At 39.3% G+C, this 21,240-nt stretch overlaps 1 protein-coding gene and 1 non-coding gene across 2 annotated transcripts in view; one reads left to right on the top strand and one right to left on the bottom strand.

Moving 5' to 3' along the window:
• The window catches only part of GRM8 (glutamate metabotropic receptor 8), an 819,273-nt gene that overhangs the window by 53,815 nt on the left and 744,218 nt on the right, over positions 1-21,240 (top strand). The window lies entirely within an intron of this gene.
• TRNAW-CCA (transfer RNA tryptophan (anticodon CCA)) lies at positions 11,505-11,577 on the bottom strand. Its single transcript has one exon. It is a non-coding gene; the product is annotated as a tRNA-Trp (tRNA).

Below are 21,240 nucleotides of genomic sequence, written 5' to 3'. Positions count from 1 at the left end.
TAAAGCTAAACTTGTAGTGTTTACCATACATCAAGCACTCTAAATTATTCTAGATATTAATTTAGTCTATGGTCATACCCATGATAATATCCATTTTGCTCATAAAATGGGTATAGTCATTATCATCTCTGTGTTAGATGAGGAAACTGGGGCACAGAGAAGTTAAGTGATTCGTCCAAGGTCAAACAGCTACAAAATGATAGAGTTAGCAGGCAAGCCCAGGCAGTCTTGCTCAAGGATGTGTTCTTAAGCACTCACTTTATTGCTTTCGAATTACGGTAAATTAACAGACCGGTTCTTATGTTACAGATGCTAAGTATGAAGAAAGTGTAAAAATGTGGACCATATACAATGTACTATACCAGGAACCTCTAAACATGTCTCTAGAATTCTGAAGATGACAAAATCAGTTGTTTCACATCATTAATCTTAAGCTCCATTAAGAAAGCTAAACATAAAATAACACTTCATACACACATTTTTTTCCTGTCATCTATCCATCAACTATATATATCTATCCATCTCTATATTTAAACAGTAATAGAAAACAAATCAAACTTAAGGATTATATAGCTTTTGATATCACTTTCTAGTTCTTTATTAATATAATGGTGATAAGATTTAATGTAGTTAAGAAAATATTTGTGTTACAACCTATTTTTCTTCTGATTTGCTGTCTACTTCTTGCTTCTGGGCCATTATTACAAAGTATCTGCTTTTTTTTACCTACTCAAAGTTAAGTCTTTTCTAAATTTTTATTTCTGATTTTCATTAGACTTGTTTTTTGTTTATTTTGAACTCATAAACAATAATGTTCTGCTGAGCACACTGAAGAACCGATGCTTTTGAACTGTGGTGTTGGAGAAGACTCTTGAGAGTCCCTTGGACTGCAAGGAGATCCAACCAGTCCATCCTGAAGGAGGTCAGTCCTGGGTGTTCATTGGAAGGACTGATACTGAAGCTGAAACTCCAGTACTTTGGCCACCTGATACGAAGAACTGACTCATTGGAAAAGACCCTGATGCTGGGAAAGATTGAAGGCAGGAGGAGAAGGGGACGACAGAAGATGAGATGGTTGGATGGCATCACTGACTCGATGGGCAGGAGTTTGAGCAAGCTCTGGAAGTTGGTGATGGATGGGGAAGCCTGGTGTGCTGCTGTCCATGGGGTTGCAAAGAGTCGGACATGACTGAGTGACTGAACTGACTGACTGAACATACTGTGTGTGTGAAAGTGAAAGTGTTAGTTAATATTGTACTAGGCAGAATAATACCCCCTCCCCACCGATGGTGTCCATGCTGTAATCCCTGGGACCTGTGAATATATCACCTTACATGGTAAAAGGGACTTTGTGAAAGTGAAATTCACTCAGTGGAGTACAACTCTTTGCAACCCCATGGACTGTAAAGTCCATAGAATTCTCCAGGCTAGAATACCAGAGCAGGTAGCTGTTCTTTTCTCCAGGGGATCTTCCAAATCCAGGGATCGAACCCAGGTCTCCTGCATTGCAGGCAGATTCTTTACCATCTGAGCCACCAGGGAAGCCAGGTAAAGGACCTTGAAGTGGGGAGATTATCTGGTGGGCCCAGTGCTGTCATGTGAGTCCTTAAGAGCAGAGAGCTATTCCTGACTCTGGTCAGAGATAGACTGAGGATGGACTAAGGTGCAGGGTTGCTAGCTGTAAAGATGGAGGAAGTGGGAACATGAGCCAGAGGATGTGAGCCTCTGGAAGCTGGAAAAAGCAAAAATGTTGATTCTCCCCCATCTCCCGGGAGGAACATAGCCTTGCTAGCATCTTGGTTTATTTCAAGTAAGACCACCAGAACTGTAAGATAATACATTCATGTTGTTTTAAGCTACTAAATTTGTGACAAGCTGTTACAGCAGAATAGGAAACTTAATACATATACTGACAAAGAATAATAATAGGAATATATTTTTGAAATCCTGTTTTCTCAAGAGAAATACTCCACTTATTTGTGATCGTAGATCAGATTGCATTATTTACAATTAATTTTACCAATGAAGCAAATAAATTAATGTCCTTGCTCTAGTACTTTACATATTAATTAAAAAGTTGCTACTTTGTCTCTTTAAGTCATCTAAAAACAAAACCTGAACTGTGCATTATTAAGAGACTATTTATCTGTGTCACTATTTTGCAATTCTTAATAGAGAAATTATGCAATACCAGTTTGGATGAGATAAAACATTGTAAGCAATAGTTTGCCTTCTTTTTAACTGCTTTGTGAATCTACACAAGACTATTTTTTATTTTTTACAGTTTTGTTGACTTAACCTTTTTTTCCTTTAAAAGATTATATTGGTTTAGAAGCTGTTTTCTTCCATATTTATTTCAATGCATTGACCATTTCAATTTTGGGAGTGTTTGCCCACCTCAGATTAGATTAAGAGATGAGAGGACTCATCTCTTTTTTGGCCAGCACTTTGGACACCACATGGTCTTTAATGATGGTTTTAGGACTCACCACATCTTAGAACCCCAGATACCCTCTATGATGGCTTTAGCGCTAGGAAAGTCATGATTAATACAGACACTGGGATGTGATATATGGCAGAGTCAATGACCATAGAGTTGACCTCACTTTTGGACTTATAGTTATTACATGGAATCTGACCTATTGCAGGTCAGAGTGTATCTTTCCCCAGAAACAACCACACATGATAGGATTGTGTTGAACATTGTTCTGCTACAAAGCAGGTATTGATTCTGAATCCTGGTATTAACCTCATAAAGGGATTTTGACTTTCTTTTCCAGAGACCTTATTTTGCCTGAAGCTTGTCTTAATTATTTCAGAATTTTTAATTTTTGTCACTACAGTATACTGAGGATAATGGTGTCTTTTTGGGGTTTGATATGCAAAATTAACATAATGTGAACTACAAAATTAATCTTCTTGGGGAGAATTGTGTCTTTAATATTATCATCATAATTGCCCATTATGGAGAAGAATAAATGTAGCCCTCTCATCTATTCTTTGATTGATTAATTAATTAATTAAGAGATCTATTCAGGAAGATCTCAAAGGAAAGTCAAAACCATTGTGAATGAAGGTTTAAAATCAGTAGCAAATACAGTTTTTATTCTATAGAAAGTTCTGGTGTGTGGGGAATCACACTGAAATATAAGATAAATGAAGGAATGTAAGAACAAAGTCACTGATATTTAAAATTTCACTGTTGTAAAATTTGAATACAGGGGGACAATAGGATAGTAAGGCTAAGTAGGCTAAATCAAGCTTTTTATAGAGGGAAAGCCTAGAATTAGGTTTTACAGAAAGTCATGTATTGTGAAATCAGAAAGTACATTACATTTCCTGATTTTGAAATATATTATGAACTATAGTAATTAAAACAGTATGGTACTGGTATGAAGACAGATGTATAGATAAGTGGAATAGAAGAGAGAATCCAGAAGTAAATCCATGTATATATAAGCAGAGTGGCAAAGATATACAACTGGGGAAAGACGGTCTCTGCAACAAATGGTATTGAGAAAACTGGGTATCCATACTCAAGAGGTTCAAATTGGACCCTGGTCTTGCAACATACACAAAAATCAGCTCAAACAAGATTAAAGACTTAGACATAAAACCTGAGACTGTAAAACTCCTAGGAAAAAACATAGGGGGAAATCTTCATGGCATTGGTGTGGCTTATGATTTTATGGGTATGACAATAAAAGGACAGGCTACACAAGGAAAAATAGATACATGGGATTATGTCAAACTAAACAAACTTATTCAAGCAAAGGAAACAATCAACAGAATGAAAAATCAGCCTATGGAATGGATGAAATGTTTGCAAACATAGACCTGATAAAGGTCTAATCCCCAAAATACATAATGAACTTCTACAACTCAATTGCAAACCCCCAAATAATCCAAATAGAGAAATAGGCAAAGGACTTGAATAGACATTTTTTCAAAGAAGACATACAAGTGGCCAATAGGTACAAGAAAAAACTGAATTCCAAAACCACAATGAGATATCAACTCACACCATTCAGGATGACTATTGTCAAAATTTAGTGTGTCTGCCCTCTGATGCCCTCTCGCAAGACCTGCCGTCTTACTTGTGTTTCTCACACGCTAGTAAAGTAATGCTCAAACTTCTCCAAGCCAGGCTTCAGCAATACATGAACCGAGAACTTCCAGATGTTCAAGCTGGTTTTAGAAAAGGCAGAGGAACCAGAGATCAAATTGCCAATATCCGTTGGATCATTGAAAAAGCAAGAGTTCCAGAAAAACATCTATTTCTGCTTTATTGACTATGCCAAAGCCTTCGCCTGTGTGGATCACAATAAACTGTGGAAAATTCTGAAAGAGATGGGCATACCAGACTACCTGACCTGCCTCTTGAGAAACCTGTATGCAGGTCAGGAAGCAACAGTTAGAACTGGACATGGAACAAAAGACTGGTCCAGATAGGAAAAGGAGTACGTCAAGGCTGTATATTGTCACCCTGCTTATTTAACTTATATGCAGAGTACATCATGAGAAACGCTGGGCTGGAAGAAGCACAAGCTGGAATCAAGATTGCTGGGAGAAATATCAATAACCTCAGATATGCAGATAACACCACCCTTATGGCAGAGAGTGAAGAGGAACTAAAAAGCTTCTTGATGAAAGTGAAAGAGGAGAGTGAAAAAGTTGGCTTAAAGCTCAACATTCAGAAAACTAAGATCATGGCATCTGGTCCCATCACCTCATGGGAAATAGATGGGGAGACAGTGGAAACAGTGTCAGACTTTATTTCTTGGGGCTCCAAAATCACTGCAGATGGTGACTGCAACCATGAAATTAAAAGACGCTTACTCCTTGGAAGGAAAGTTATGACCAACCTAGATAGCATATTAAAAAGCAGAGACATTACTTTGCCAACAAAGGTTCGTCTGGTCAAGGCTATGGTTTTTCCAGTGGTCATGTATGGATGTGAGAGTTGGACTGTGAAGAAAGCTGAGTGCCGAAAAATTGATGCTTTTGAACTGTGGTGTTGGAGAAGACTCTTTAGAGTCCCTTGGACTGCAAGGAGATCCAACCAGTCCATCCTAAAGAAGATCAGTCCTGGGTGTTCATTGGAAGGACTGATGCTGAAGCTGAAACTCCAGTACTTTGGCCACCTCATGCGAAGAGTTAACTCATTGGGAAAGACCCTGATGCTGGGAGGGATTGGGGGCAGGAGGAGAAGGGGATGACAGAGGATGAGATGGTTGGATGGCATCACCGACTCAATGGGCATGAGTTTGAGTAAACTCCGGGAGTTGGTGATGGACAGGGAGGCCTGGCGTGCTGCGATTCATGGGGTCGCAAAGAGTCGGACATGACTAAGCAACTGAACTGACTGACTGACTTACTGATTATAAAATAAAAAAAGATGGCATGTGTTGCAAGTATACAGAGAAACTGAAACTATTTTACATTGTCAGTGAGACTGTAAAATGGTCCAGTCACTATGGAAACAGTATGGCGATTCTTCAAAAAATTAAAAGTAGAACTGCCATATGATCCAGCAGCGCAACTTCTAGGTATATACACAGAGTTGCAATTAGTATCTGGAAGAGATAGCTATGCTTCCATGTATATTGCAGCATTACAATAGCGAAGATTGGGAAACAACCAAATGTCCATTAGCAGACCAACGGATAAAGAAAAAGTGCTCTATACATAGAATGGAATATTATTCAGCCTTTAAAAAGAAAGAAATCTTGCCATTTGTGACAACATGAATAGGCCTGGAAAGCATTATGCTAAGTGAAATATATTACACAAGGGCAAATGCTCCATGGTTCCACTTATATGAGGTATCTAAAACAGTCGTGTTTGTAAAAGCAGAAAACAGCTGGTGGGTTCCAGGGGGATAGGGGAAGGGTGAAATGAGGAGTTGTTCAATCGGTATAAAATGATAGTTACACAGAGTGAATTATAGAGATCTGTTGTACAACATAGTGCCTGTTAGTAATAAGGTATTGTACACTTAATACATCTCGTGCTGAGTGTTCTTCACACACACACACGCAAGAGGGTATAAGACATTTTGGAGGTGATAAATATGTTTATTACCTGGTTTGTGCTAATAGTATCACAGTGTATGCATGTGTCCAAACTCATCAAAATGTATACACTAAATATGTGGCATGTTTTGTTTATTAGATATGCCTCAGTAAAGCTGAAGAAAGGGAAGTGATAAAGACGAATGAATGGAGTGGAGGTTGAAGCACTCAATGTGAGGAGAACAGCAAGGAGATTTCAACAAGAAGGACAAGATGTGGGGGTTATGTGTCAAGGACAAAACTGGGGGCCCCCTACAATGAGATTACTCTTAGATCTCAATGCTTAATGGTGTTAGGGAAGTCAGAAGCAAAGCTTTATTTTGACTTTTTTATATTCCATTTATCATTTCAGTTGGGATCTGGGAGGGACCCAGATTTATACCCCTGTGTATAAATCACCAAGTTGTGTGAAAGTCTTTGGAAAAAGTGGTTTGACTTGTGTTTATTAATCCTTTTGATATAGTTTCTTAAAATGACTTTCCTAATATAAGTGTGATAAGGAGTAATTTATGGTGATTTTCCTGGATGTCTTGCCAAAATTAATCTCATTACTTGGTATTCATATTTTCTATATTCCATATAGTCAGTCTATCAGGAAAGCTAGTTAAATGAGGGAGTTAGGATCACTTGTTATAGATTAACCATCAAGGAGTTTGTTGAAATGGGGCCATTATTCCAAATGTTATTTGTATTTTTAATTTTAAAAATAGAATGTATCTGGTTCTTGAGCACAGATGCCCCAAAGCCAACGAGGGTGCCTGACCTTTTCACTATGATGCAGAAGGAACAAATTGTTGTCTATGGCAGTGAAAGTTAGAGGTTGGATGACGGTGGTCTTCAAAGTCTTCTACTGTTCTTTTGTAAAGTCTTAGAAGTAGGATGAACATTTAGAAGGTACCCTAATCCGCTTCCCTTGAAAGAATCAATTCAGTTCAGCTCAGTAGCTCAGTCGTGTCTGACTCTTTGCGACCCCATGAATCGCAGGACACCAGGCCTCTCTGTCCATCACCAACTCCTGGAGTCTACCCAAACCCATGTCCATCAAGTCGGTGATGCCATCCAGCCATCTCATCCTTTGTCGTCCCCTTCTCCTCCCGCCCCAATCCCTCTCAGCATCAGGGTCTTTCCCAATGAGTCAACTCTTCGCATAAGGTGGCCAAATTATTGGAGTTTCAGCTTCAGCATCAGTCCTTCCAATGAACACCCAGGACTGATCTCCTTTAGGATGGACTGGTTGGATCTTCTTGCAGTCCAAGGGACTCTCAAGAGTGTTCTCCAACACCATAGTTCAAAAGCATCAATTCTTCGGCACTCAGCTTTCTTCACCGTCCAGCTCTCACTTCCATACAATAATACCCTTCAATAATGATGCTAGTAGCTGTAGTTTACTGCCACTCATAGAGTAACTTAAGTTCTACCATAATCTCATGAGAATTACTCCTATTTTAGTGATGAAGGAGCCAAAGCTTAGACTGATAAACTTGTTCAAGGTCATATAGCAGGTCAGTGTCAGAGAAGACATTTGAACCTAGGTCTGTTGAACTCGCACTCCAAAGCCCACATTCTTCAATATTATCCTCTACTGCTGCATTGTACATGGAGGAAATGGAGGCAGAGAGGAGCTAACTGCATGACTGAAAGCCCGGGGCTAGTCACCTGGAGAGCTGGGTATAGAAACTGCATCTTTAAGAGCCGTTGGAGGAACTCTGAACCTGTGGGCCAGGTCGCTGGAAGAGAGAGTCTTGCTCCTCCCTGGTTGCCCTCTCATATCTTCAAGATGGGGGCTCATGTGTCTTGTTCATGCTTCAGGTATTATTCATGTTATGTCAGGGATGGGATGCTAATGCTCTTGGGGTTTTCATTAAGCTGTGTTCTTTCTCCATACCTGTTTTCTCATGCTTGGATCAATGATGGAAATGTCTTCTGAACACATATTTCAGAAAGAGCTTTTTGGATGACTGGGCTCTAAGTTTTGGAGATGTAGAAGCTTAGAGAAGCAACTTCCTAAACTTTGATAGTGTTTTTACTCCCATCTTCTCTGCAAGTTGCAAGACACTGTAATATTTGTGAAGGTGATTTTGAATATATAATTCACAACCACTATTCTTGCCCCATAGTATTAACAACTGCTCAGGAAAAGCCACTGTCTCAATCTTGAAGCTTCAGTAAGACTTAGAACCCCTTGAAATGCCTGAGATTATGGTTTCAAATTAGAGTTGACTTGGGGATTTGCTGTATTTCACATTCACTTGGAAATTTTGTCCTGAGGAGTCAGGATCCCACTCATGGATCCACTGGTAAGGGAGAGTAGGTTTTGATCATCCAGCAGATGATATGACAGTTTCAAGTTTCACCACAACCTGAAATACCTGCCTGAGTCAATGGTGCAAACTCTTCCTCTTCAGTTGATTAACTCAACACTTCTCAATGGACATTACTGAGAGATATGGTTTTTATATTAGCATTTATGTTTGAACGTTGTGTATATAACAACATGGTATTATTTTTGTAAGAAGTAAAATCTTAAAAAGAAAAATGTGGAAGTCATAAAAGACCAACTTGTATATGAATTTACTTTGAATAGGCACAGTGTTAGCCACTTAGGGATACTGCTGCGTATTCTGACATGCCTTTATTTTTACAAAATATATAATGTATTAGGGAAACAGTTACTATTGCCATAAGTCATATGGTAGCTATATGACTGATAGAGAAAGTGAAAGCTATAATTTCCCTGAAAGAAAGTGAGTTGCTCAGCTGTGTCCAACTGTTTGCGACCCCATGGACTATACAGTCCATGGAATTCTCCAGGCCAGAATACTGGAGTGGATAGACTTTCCCTTCTCCAGGGGATCTTCCCAACCCAGGGATCGAACCCAGGTCTCCCGCATTGCAGGCAGATTCTTTACCAGCAGGGATTCTTTACCACAAGGGAAGCTCAGGAATACTGGAGTGGGTAGCCTATCCCTTCTACAGCGGATCTTCCCAACCACTAACTTTGTATCAAAGTATTCAGGGGAGGCTAGGAGGTAGAAAATGAATTGGACCTTAAAATACAGGCAATATTTAGTTGTGAGAGGCTTGAAGGTGGGAAGTACAAGATATATCAGGGAATATTTGGGGGAACAATGATATTTTGGGGGACAGTGTTGAGTTTTCAGAGGGAGATGGGAAGGAAAGTGGGAATGTGTACTGTCTGTGCTTTAGCCTGATACCTCTTCTCCAAAAGAAGGCTTTGGGAAACTTCAAGTATAATTAGACATTTTATTTAAATAACATGAAGAATGTAAAGATGGCAACTGAACCCATGCCCTTCAGTATCAAGGGTTCACCCTATGCTGCATGTCATATAAAAGGCTCCCTGGCTTGGTGTCAATTTTTTTTTTTTTTTAATGTCTCTCAGACTTCCTTTCCTTCGTAAGTCCTGATGGGCTCCCTGAGACTGGTGATAAAGCACAAACCTAGTGGGTAAAAGCAGATACATCATAAATTAGCAAACAGGAGCTCAGAGAGCTGTGTTTGGAACAGTCTGGAATCTGTGACCACAATTTGCAGTATCTTCCAGAAACAAATTTTTAGAGTTCATCTCCTTAGAAGAGCCACACTCCACCCCCACCCCTGTCTTGGGAATTTGAAAAAGCTGCAAATAGACTAAAATTTAAATGAAGCTTTAGTACCTATAACACACTTTGGTTAGCTATTCAAAATAATGATGCATAATTTGGTAGCATAAAACATATGTTCGTCTTTTATGCATTTGTTCTCGTTCCTCCAAGTTTTTATTTGAAAAGTTCCTTCACACATATTTGATGCCCCAGGTAGTATTTCTTAATCAGAATCTTGTGCAGATCTTTTCGTGTTGAGCTTCCCTGTGATGTGGCAATACAATAATAGTAGCACCAGTTGTTAAACACTATTTTACAAAAAGAGGGGAGAAACCCATTTCATCAGTTTGCTACTGCAAATTGAAACATACATGCACAGTCATGAGTTTTAATAAATGTGACATAAGTTAACAGAGCATGGAAGACAGAAGAATAGAAAATGGTGTCCCTAAATCAATTTAATGTGTTAGCAACCCCAAACAAACAACAGATTGGGCCTCTTCAGCAAAACACACTAGAAAAACGAAGGTTGTCAGAAACTGTTCACAGTGTATTCTTCATCAAATTGCAGAGGAGATTATCTGACAGAATTAAGTACCAAGTCAGTTATGAGAAATTTGTCCTCTGGTAGCTAATGTGGAGAATATTATTTATATTAACAGGCAAAATAGGCTGGCAGTACACAAGCAATTATCTAAATTTTATGGATGTGGTTCTGCCCATAAATCTGGGTAATGATGGCATATCACTTATGGGACTATATTAACTTAAGAGTTACCATCATTGCATTGAATCAGGACAGTGTCCGCTTAAAGATTAAGGCATCAAGTGAGAGCCCCTAACCGACAAGCAAACAGGTCCCAGTCTTCAATAACAAAAGAAACTTTCCAACTAACTATGAATGAATGTAATTTGAATACTGACCCCTTTTATATTCATTAGCTGCTCCAGAACTTCTTCATTGCTAGAAGGTTAAGGGATGTGAAATGAAAGTAGTCTCTTTTTTTTCATATGATAAAAACAATATAGGTAGTCAGACTGTCAAAGGCATTGAACCCAGAAATAGAGATTCTGATTTCTATAGAGATGTAATTTCATTTCAACCTTCTTTTAATCTGAAACTTCTTCTGATATTGCAGAGTGAATCTTGGTTCTCATGTGAATGAGTTGATATTTCCAAAATATAAACTTACATAATTGAATCAGATGAGAACTACAAATCTAGGAATCAGATACCTTTCCGCCTTTGTTTTGTCAAAACTGTCACGTAAAAGTATTTACTAAATTTAAAATACTGAAATGAATTTCTGTAATTTTTTCATAATCCTTGTTTGATAGGCTATTTCCATTCTCCTTTTCTCCAAAATTTGAATAATTTATCATTGTCATAGACTTACAAAAGTGATTAAAGCTTTTATTAGCTCATAAAAATGTTTTACCAGGCCACTGGAATAAAGAATACCCAGAGAGGAAAGAGATCAATTCATTCTCAGCATAAATGTTATTTACTTCAAGTTAAGCTAATTATAATAACAGATTGAAGTTAAAAAATACCATTTGAACTAGGCATTTATTGGAAAAAATAGGCACTTTCTTTCAGATTCATTTCCTAGTTTGACTTGCCAATATATCTGGTTTCCATCTTTGTAATTAAAAATACTATAGTGTTAATTTTTATGTAAATATACTTGTGGTATGCTGCATCGTTGGCCTGAATTCTCCATCTTTCCCTATAGCACTCCCTTTGTCATTTAATCTTTTTTAAATTTTAAATTAATTAATTAATTAATTTTGGGGGCATGCCACATGGCTTGTGGGATCTTTATTCCCCAACCAGGAATTGAACCTGTGTCTCCTGCTTTGGAAGCATGGAGTCCTAACCACTGAACCACCGGGGAGGTCCCTGTCATTTAATGATACAGGCCACTTCCACTGAGAGTTGGATGTAATTCCTTGTGCCTGGATTCTACTTACATGACTTGTTTTGGCTAATAGGACGCAGGAAGGGTATGTCAACTCTGAGTTCAGCCTCAAGAATCTTGTGTATTTCTGATGGTAGTCCACTTCTCTGTTGCCATGAGACCATCCCTGGAATCACCTGCTTGAGAAGAGACTTCTGGAACAGAGCTGAGTAATTCCAGTTGTCCTACCCATGGCCAGCTGTTGTCAGCCCAATAGCCAGTGGCTGCAGACATGTGAGCAAGCCTGGCTGAGACCAGCAGAGCCGTCTAGCCAACCTCCAGCTGACGCAGACTTAACTAATAAATGCTTACTGCTGATTGTTACTGAGGTTTTTATAGCTGTTTGTTATGCAGTGCTATGTGGCAGTAGATAGCTGATACAATATTTATGCTGATTTATTCTCAGAGGTAAAAATCTGCTGGCTTGTATATTTCCAGTAGTGGAGATGTATTTCTCTAAGCTGGTTACTTTCTTTCTAAAGGTTCTCCTAGTAGTAAAATTCAGGAGCAGATTGATTGGCACATGAGGTCATAGAAAGGTGCTAAGCCCTGCGAGGTTCAGTAGCTCATGAACCAGGTGAAGATGTACTCCATAACCTTGACTTCTTTTCACCTGGTGTTACCAACTTTACTTCCCTCCCTTTCTTGCTTCTATTTTTCCCTTTATTGCTCAGCAAATATTAATTAAACATTTGTTTACTGTCTCCTACTTGTCATCGTGGGGCTGTGCAGACTAGACTGAGGGAGGGTGTGCAAAGTGCACTTTAGACAAATTAAGAAGAAATAATTTAGGTAAAGCATCAATTTGGGGCTATTTGCTTAATATGCCCAAATATTTACATGCAATTCTTGCAGCAGAAGAAAGAAAAAGGAATAAACTGGACCTGTTACATGGGGCAAAGGAGACAATTCTGCAGATCCCCTGTCAAATGGAATGTAATTTTGCCTGCTCCCCCCCCCCTCCCCCCAGCCTTTCTAAATAAAGCCACTTCTCTGCAGCAGGGATGAATCACTGCATTCATGATAAGGCACTTGAGAATTACTGTTGTTTACAGAAGCCATCACCAACAGCAGGGTTTAAGAATACCCTACAGATAGAACACAAATACATTTACAATGAGGAGTGATGGAAAATAGCTCTAACCATCTATGTCTGAAAGTCTTCTTAACACACCCAGTGTACTCAAGCTAGGTCTAGGGGAGGACATTCTACCACTGGAGAGAAGGTGTTGAGGGTAGATGTTTGACTAACATCCAAATTCCTGCAAAGGCACTTTCAAACTTTCTGACTTTCATGGCAGTTTTGAATTTACAATATGATATAAAAACCTGGGCAGTGGAAACCATGAGAAAATAAAAGTTTCTTTCACTACTTCAGAGGCTTGGAGTTTATACTATCATTTAAGACAAGATACAAGTCAAGGGGATGAGGGTGTGGAGTGCTCATTGGAGAACTGTCAACTTAGCCCTGGTGGATTGATGGGGGAGGCTCTGCCAGGTCAAGGTGAATGTGCGTCCTCAGACTGGTCTAAATGGTTTCAATTTGACTTCCTGGATAAAGCGATTATTTGCTTTATTAACAGAGTTTGCTTGCTATTTGATAAGCACTGTACCATACTTGTCTAGAGGTGCCCTTGATAGATTGGTAGGGAGATTAAACATGGCAATGAGGAGAAGTCAGGAAAAAATGATGTTGGATGTAGTATATGTATAGATGAACAATCTTATCAGGCACAAAATAATAAAGCAGAGATAGGAGTCAATTCATTGAAGATAGCTCAGGTGAGTGGGCCTTCAAGCAATGCTCAAGATGAAAGTGACTTGGCTAAGGGTAAATGATTCAGGCTTCTGACAGGGCCATGACGTGGATATGGGGTGGAAAGCATCATGGAGCTCAAGTAGCCCCTCATCCTGGAAGTCTTAGCAGAACTACGATCACCTATCCAGTGTTTTATTGACGTCTTTAAAGAAGGACTTTTTACTGTTATTATTTAAGAGGCAGTAACGTTGAGGACCAATAGGTTTGATTATTGGCTCTGCCATTTACTAATTGTGTGACTTGGGCCATATTATCAACATCTGTGTCTTAGTTTTTCTCATCTGTAAAATGGTATTTGTCATAGGGTCATCATGAGGATACAAAGAGACAGGTTTAAATATCACATACAGGGACTTTCCTGGTGGTCCAGTGGTTAAGAATCTGCCTTCCAGTGCAGGGGAAATGGGTTAAATCCCTGGTTGGGGAACTAAGAGCCCACATGCCACAGAGCACCTAAGCCCTTGTGCCATTAATGAGGATCCAGTGCAGCCAAATTTAAAATAAAATTAAATTAAAAATAAAAGCAAAAAAATGAATATCACATGTAGACGTGCTCAGACATGGTAACTGCTCTTACATGTCAAAAGCAGGGATACTTACTCTGTTCCTAGAGTCCAACGCTGTGCTCTTCCCATCGCAGCCGCTCAGGAAATGTTAGATGGATGTGAGAGGACTGACTGACATCAAGGGGCCAAGATCAGATGAGTGTGGTGGAAGAATAATAAGCTAAAAGAGCTAAAAGAGCCTGTTCACTGTGCTTAGTCTCATCCTATCATTGTTTTTTACAGATGGGAAGACAGGTCTTCGTATATTCATGTTAATCTGAGCCATTGGGATGTGGTAGACAGGAGACTGATAGGAAGATGAAAAATTGGGATTGGGTGTAGAGCTGAAAGGAGTCAAGGAAATGAAGGAAGTGGGAGCGGAAGCTGTGTTCGTCAGACAGTGGCAGGAGACCTGACTCAGAAGGGCCTGCCAAGTTGGAATATGCTCAAGAATCACACTGTGGAGGGTCCAGGAGTTCATGACTCAGAAGAGAGAAGATGAGAACATCAAATGCAGATTTATGCCACTTATGGCCCATTAGCTGTTGGCTTTGGAGGTCATCTGGGTGCACTGCCATTTGCTATTTGTATGGAAACTCTAAATTTAGCGTTCTGACTTCAAGGGTTGGAGACTCACTTTGATTTTACAGGTAGACCTGCAGTGCCTCTCTGAGTTGAAAAGAGCCCCTCTTGCTTGCTTTGACATGAGCAGTCTTCTTTTAAAAATAAATCTTCTCTCAGAATAGTTTAGTCTTGGGGATGGGAAAAAACAGAAGTGCGTATGTATTACCTCTCAAGGTACATGGCATTGGGGTTATTGTAACCTAGACATTTTGATATTAAATGATGTTCTTGTAAATAGCTTGCACTTGTCTTTGTCAGGAAACATGACTTGGAAGGTAGTTCTGAGCTCATTATTAAATGTTGATTGTATCCTGATTGTGTGTTCTTAACTAGAGCAGGAAATCAGTGAATGCTTATTGAACAATGGCCTAGAACAGGGGATAAAGAGAGGATGGAAACTTTCCTCTTGATCTCACTATCTGTCTGAAAAGACAGATGAATTAAGAGAGCCTTGACTGAATTGTGCAACTCTTGATATCTCTTGGTTGTGTGTGACTGCGCAAACCAACTACAGAGTCTTGAGTTGACATCACTGCAATCGCCAGATCTCTAGGCATTCCTGTACGTCTGTACATCTCAGATTCCCTCACTTCATGAAGCTTTCCCCAAATGAAGCCGCCTTGTCTAAGCTTCTTTCATGTCCACCACAATCCCTTGATATCATATGCTGTGTATAAAAAGTAAGAACAAAGAGGGAGTCACAGCCAACTCTTGGGGTTGGTGGTTCCACAGAGGAGGTAAATCCTGTTTTCCCTTATTTTGTATAGTGTGAAAGTTGCTCAGTCATGTCTGACTCTATGCAGCCCCAAGGACTATACAATCCATGGAATTCTCCAGGCCAGAATATTGGAGTAGGTAGCTATTCCATTCTCCAGGGGATTTTCCCAACCCAGGAATCGAACCGGGGCCTCCTGCATTGCAGGCAGATTCTTTACCAGCCGAACTACCAGGGAAGCCCTATTTTGTGTAAGTTAGATCTATTTGATTAAAACTGAAAAGTCCTAGTCAGCAAATTAATATATTTCATATTCTCTGTGTATGTATATATTTTATACTTGTATCTATCAGGGTTAGGCAGGTAACAAATGGGGAGAAATAAAAGGGACTGCTTTAAAGATGTGAGCAGCATGAAGGGAACTAACAGGGGATGGTGCAAAGCATAGAATGATGCCATTCATGTAGCTGAGGTGCCTTGCAGGGGCTGTAAAATGTGGTTGTTTGCCAGGGGCTGTGATCTCTGCTATAGAAATGTGGGCATTGTCCACCCACAGCATAGCCAAGAGGAGGCTAGGAAAATAACCACTCTGGTTTTATTTTCCTCCCGTCTTCTGCTGTCCTGTAACTTGGTTTTCATGGGAAGTTATAGTGATGGCAGCCCTTAATGAAGACCATAAAGGTCAGACCCCTGGGGAAGCATGGAAAAGATAGTCTCTCTCTCTCAAGGCAATGGAAAATATCTAGTGCAATACCTGTTATATTTCTTGGTTTGGACTTTCATATATGAACTTGTCTAATTAAGTGAAAGTGAGGGCTTTCCTGGTGGCTCAGCTGGTAAAGAATCCGCCTGCAATGTGGGGGACTTGGGTTCAATCCCTGAGTTGGGAAGATCCCCTGGAGAAGGGAAAGGCTACCCACTCTAGTATTCTGGCCTGGAGAATTCCAGAGTTGGACACGACTGAGCGAATTACATTTCTAGGTTTGGACTTTTATATGTGAACATGTCTAATTAAGACATAGGGCCACCCCCGCCTTCCCTCCAAGACAATAATAATGAAATATATTTCTGATTTATAAATTATCTAATTGGTTTTCTTTGCCCATATATCTTCCCTGAGTATCTCTTTAGCTATGGTTTATACAATGTCTCTGTCCTCCACATCATCCCCTTCACTTGTCTGATCCAGAGCTCTTTTTGTTTTATGCTGTCATAGCATATTTATCACGAAGCTACTGTATGTTCTCCATGGTACAAATATACATAAGGCCTTTTCTTTAGCTCTTTCTCTTATGGTTCAAATTAGTGCACATTATTAATTAAGCCTCAAAATACTCCAGTGAGATAGACAGTAATGCATACATAATGAGAAAGATGACAAGAGACAGAAATTTATTAAGATGATTAAATGGGTAAAAATGTTCCTGCACACTGGAAAGAAAGATTAAAAGAACCACATTGTATATATAGATTCCTGTTGGGATCACCTATTCCTTAGACACTGCATTGCCGGGGATCCTGGATCCTCTCCTTCTTGGTCCTCCGTATAATAGCAAGGCCTCCTGAATAATGTTGGCACCTGAGCTGATGAATGTACCTGAGTCCAGTGCCTGGGTGACTGTTAGGATAAAATGGTATGGCTCAGGTGGCAGCATTGTTTGGAAAAGTTTTTTGTTGTTCAGTCACTCAGTCGTGTCCAACTCTGCGACCCCGTGGACTGCAGCACTCCAGGCTTTCCTGCCCTTCACTATCTCCCAAAGTTTGCTCAGACTCATGTCCATTGAGTTGGTGATGCCATCCAACCATCTCATCCTCTGTCACCCTCTCCTTCTCCTGCCTTCAGTCTTTCCCAGCATCAGAGTCTTTTCCAATGAGTCAGCTCTTTGCATCAGGTGGCCAAAGTATTGGAGCTTCAGCATCATTCCTTCTGATAAATATTCAGGAAATATTGATTTCCTTTAGGATTGACTGGTTTGATCTCCTTGCAGTCCAAGGGACTCTCAAGAGTCTTCTTCAGCACCACAATTCAAAAGCATCAATTCTTCAATGCTCAGCCCTTTTCAAGGCCCAAATTTTGCATCTATACATGACTACTGGAAAAACCATAGCTTTGATTACATGGACCTATGTCAGCAAAGTGATATCTCTGCTTTTTAATACGCTGTCTATGTTTGTCATAGCTTTTCTTCCAAGCAGCAAGACAAGTGTCTTTTAATTTCATGGCTGCAGTCACCGTCTACAGTGATTTTGGAGCCCACAAAATAAAATCTGTCACTCTTTCCACTTTCTCCCCTTCTGAAAGCTTGCAAAGTTTCTATTGATATATTAATATCTTCAAGCTCACTGGTTCTTTCCTTGGCCATGTCCAGTCTACTGATGAGTCCATTCTTCATTTCTGTTAGTGTTTCTGATTTCTAGAATCCTCTTTTGATTCTTTCTCAGAGTCTATGGCTTTGTTTACATTTCCCATCTGTTCTTCAATGTTGTCTGATTTTTCCCCCTTATAACTTTTAATATGTTAATTATAAATTACTTAACATTTCCATGTGATAATTCCAAACTTTGTGCCATATCTGGTTTTGTGCCAAATTTGGTTTTGATGCTTACTTTGTGTCTTCAGATGGTTTATTTCTCATCTGCTAACATTCCTTATACTGTTTTGTTGAATGCCAAACATGGTATATCAGGCAATGGGAACTGAGTTAAAAAGATCTCTAGTGTGACCCTTTATGTCAATATGTCTATGAATTGGGCTTTTCTTAATGTTTTCTCTAGACATAGAGGAAGGAAAATTTCATCTAGTTAGGTGAATCTGGAAAGACGTCAGGAAGCATTGGGGTAGTGTGTATGGTGGGTAGGGTTTTGCTATGTGAAGTTAGGAACAGAATAAAGGTTTATAACAAAGGTCAATACTTTTAAAAGGGGGAGATTTTAATACCCCTAAATGATTCTGTTTGGCTTAAATGGGAGAGTATTATGAATAATAAGGCAGAGTAGAGTAGTAGTGAGAATTATGAATATCAGAGTAGATCTCTATAAAGTATTCTTGCCTCCTCGAACAGTTACAGATTGGAATTTATATTTAGGTAGTTGAAGGGACAAAAATCTGGGGTTGTAGGTTGGGCTAATGAAAGTGTCAGCAAGGGAAACTGGAAGGGTCTCCATTGCTCACGAGGCAGTGATCGATAAGCACAAGATATCCACTGCTTTATTTTCTTTCTCAAGGAATTTTTTCACTTCTTTTTTTTTTCCCTGTAGAGTTATATTTCTGATTTTAAGATGGAACTTACAAAAATCAGGTTTTTTTCTTTTTGGTAATATTTAGAAATGCATAATAGAGTTAGTGCTATAAAAATAACCCATGCTTGGGAAAGTTTGAATAGTAATGTAGATGAGATGGAGGGGAGTATTCAAGTATTTAAGCGCTGACTGTGGTGACAAAAGGCACCCACAGGAGATATCTTCAGGGTGGTTCCCTCCATTTCACCTTTCCTAGTGGGTTTTAGGTTATGGAGGCATGTTGTCTTACTTCTCAGCATTCTTCATTTTTGAATCTGCATTGCCTGCTGGGCTCTTTCTACTCCGTTCTACATGAACTTGCTTTAAGGAAAGGGTAGGGCGCTAGTCATTTGCACTTTAGTATAAATTTATTAATTTTTCCCCCCAGATGTACCAATTTTACATATATATATATTTAAAAATTTTAATTGGAGGCTAATTACTTTACAATATTGTGGTGGTTTTTGCCATACATTCACATGAATCAGCCATGGGTGTACATGTGTTCCCCATCCTAACCCTCCCTCTCACCTCCCTCCCCCAACTTTATATTTTAAGAGTCAATCCTTATTGCACAATCTTTGCCCCATGTTAATGATGTCAAGGCATCAGTGTTAAGGTGGGGAAACTTTATGGGTGGTGGAGTCAGGACAGGCTTTCTAATGTCTTTAAATTATATCAAAAGGAGAGTTTATGTCTAATCCTCATGAGTCTTGCTTGGATGGAAGCTGTCAAGTGTGGGAAAGAGGCTAATCTATTACTCTTGATACAGAGCTCACTGTGCGCCCACAGCTGACTGTTGTAAGGGATAGAAAACATTTGTACCTCAAGCATTCAAATCTGGGCTTCTGAAGTAAGGCTTGACACTTGGAAATTACAAGCTCAGAGCTGTGAGCACTGACAAGATACTTGGTGTTAGCAGACATCAGAGAAAACACTTAAACCATATTTTGTACATTTCTGGGAAATAATATTTCTTGTATTTGCTCAAGCCTAGCCTCAAATTCAACTTTCAGTGGGAACTGTGGATAAAAATTGGTACCCAGTTTAATGCTTTTCATCTTGCTTCTGACAGTGCTACCCTTGGAGGAGACTTCAAAAAATAGTAGAGAACTTAAAGCTCTTTCACTGTGACAGAAAAATGTTTAGAGATTTTACTGCCAAAAGATTTAAGCAGAATGAATGTAATAATAGTCTTAACAAAACAGAATTCAGGGGCCAAGACATCCAATTAAGATACCAAGAGGCATCCTTCAGTCATCTTTCCTGGAGCTGAGGGTCAGGGACAGGGAAGGGCACACTGCTTCAGGTGTTTAATCAGAAGTCATCTTCCCAATGGCCGATGACACCCTATTTAAACCTACAACCTCTGACACTATCTCCCACTTGTGCTTGTATGCTCAATTGTGTCTGACTCTTTGCAATCCCACAGACTGTAGCTCCCCAGGCTCCTCCTGGGGATTTCCAGGCAAGGATACTGGAGTGGGTTGCCATGTCCTTTTCCAAGTGATCGTCCCCACCCAGGGATCAAACCCACGTCTCTTGTGCCTCCTGCATTGGCAGGTGGGTTCTTTACTACTGCACCACTGGGAAGCCAGTCTCCCATAGCATAGTGCATTTATCATTTTCTCCATAGCACTTAATTGCCTTCTAACATACTATACAATTTACCTGTGCATTTTGTTTGTGCTTTTCATTACAATATAAACTCCCAGGGGCATGAATCTTATATATAGCTATATTCTTAGTGCCTAGACCAGCACTTGACACAATGCTGGTTAACTACTAGCTGTCTGTTGAATGATGGAGGAGTGAATACATCAATGAATTAATACACACCTTAGTTGTCATTTTTCTTTTTCCTATCCCATCCTTGGAGGTATTCTAGCTGTCCTAGAATCCACCACCATAGACCAGCTCACAATTTTGATGCAAAGTTGTATTAGAACTGAGTGATGATAATACAAAGTTAGAACTGCTTTTTTAAGTTGGTTTAACTATGGCTGTTCAGTTTTCTATAGACACACTTCCCTTCTGCCTGCATCTCAATCAAATTGTCCCTTTTTCCCACTTTAGCTCACCCTGGAACACGAGACCTTTTTTTTTTTTTTTTTTTTAAACTCTCAGTCCCTAGATTTTAAAAGGATGTTTTATAGTTAGCAATTTCCTCCTTTAAGAAAACAAACTTTCAATTTCATTCAACTCAGGCGTGCAGATCATAATTTTTAATCCAAACACAAAAGGAGAAAAAAAAAATCCTTTGATCAGGAAAAAGTATGGTCTGGAAGATTAAAATGTGCCAATCTCACCAGAGGCCAATTGAAGGTGAACCAATATTAATTTTAGCATGTCATTTAAGAAGAAATATCAAGATCTTTGTTTGTTTGTTTGTTTTTTAAAACCCTTAAACTCGGATAATGCAGCATATTTTTATGAGGGAAATTTGTGTCTAAGGATGTGAGAGAGCAAAAAGCTGGAACTCTCAGGTATTTTTTCTTCCTTTTGATATTTTAACTTGAATGATAATGAAAAGACTTGTATTATTGCTGAAAAGAAAGCAGTCCTTTCTCTCAGATTATGTTTTTTTTTTTTTTTTTCCTATTTGGAACATTCAGTGT

This window comes from Dama dama, chromosome 18, assembly GCF_033118175.1.
Source record: "Dama dama isolate Ldn47 chromosome 18, ASM3311817v1, whole genome shotgun sequence".
NCBI classification, from domain to species: domain Eukaryota; kingdom Metazoa; phylum Chordata; class Mammalia; order Artiodactyla; family Cervidae; genus Dama; species Dama dama.
The sequence above is the reverse complement of the archived record's forward strand: the minus strand, read 5'-3'. Positions and strand labels throughout refer to the sequence as shown.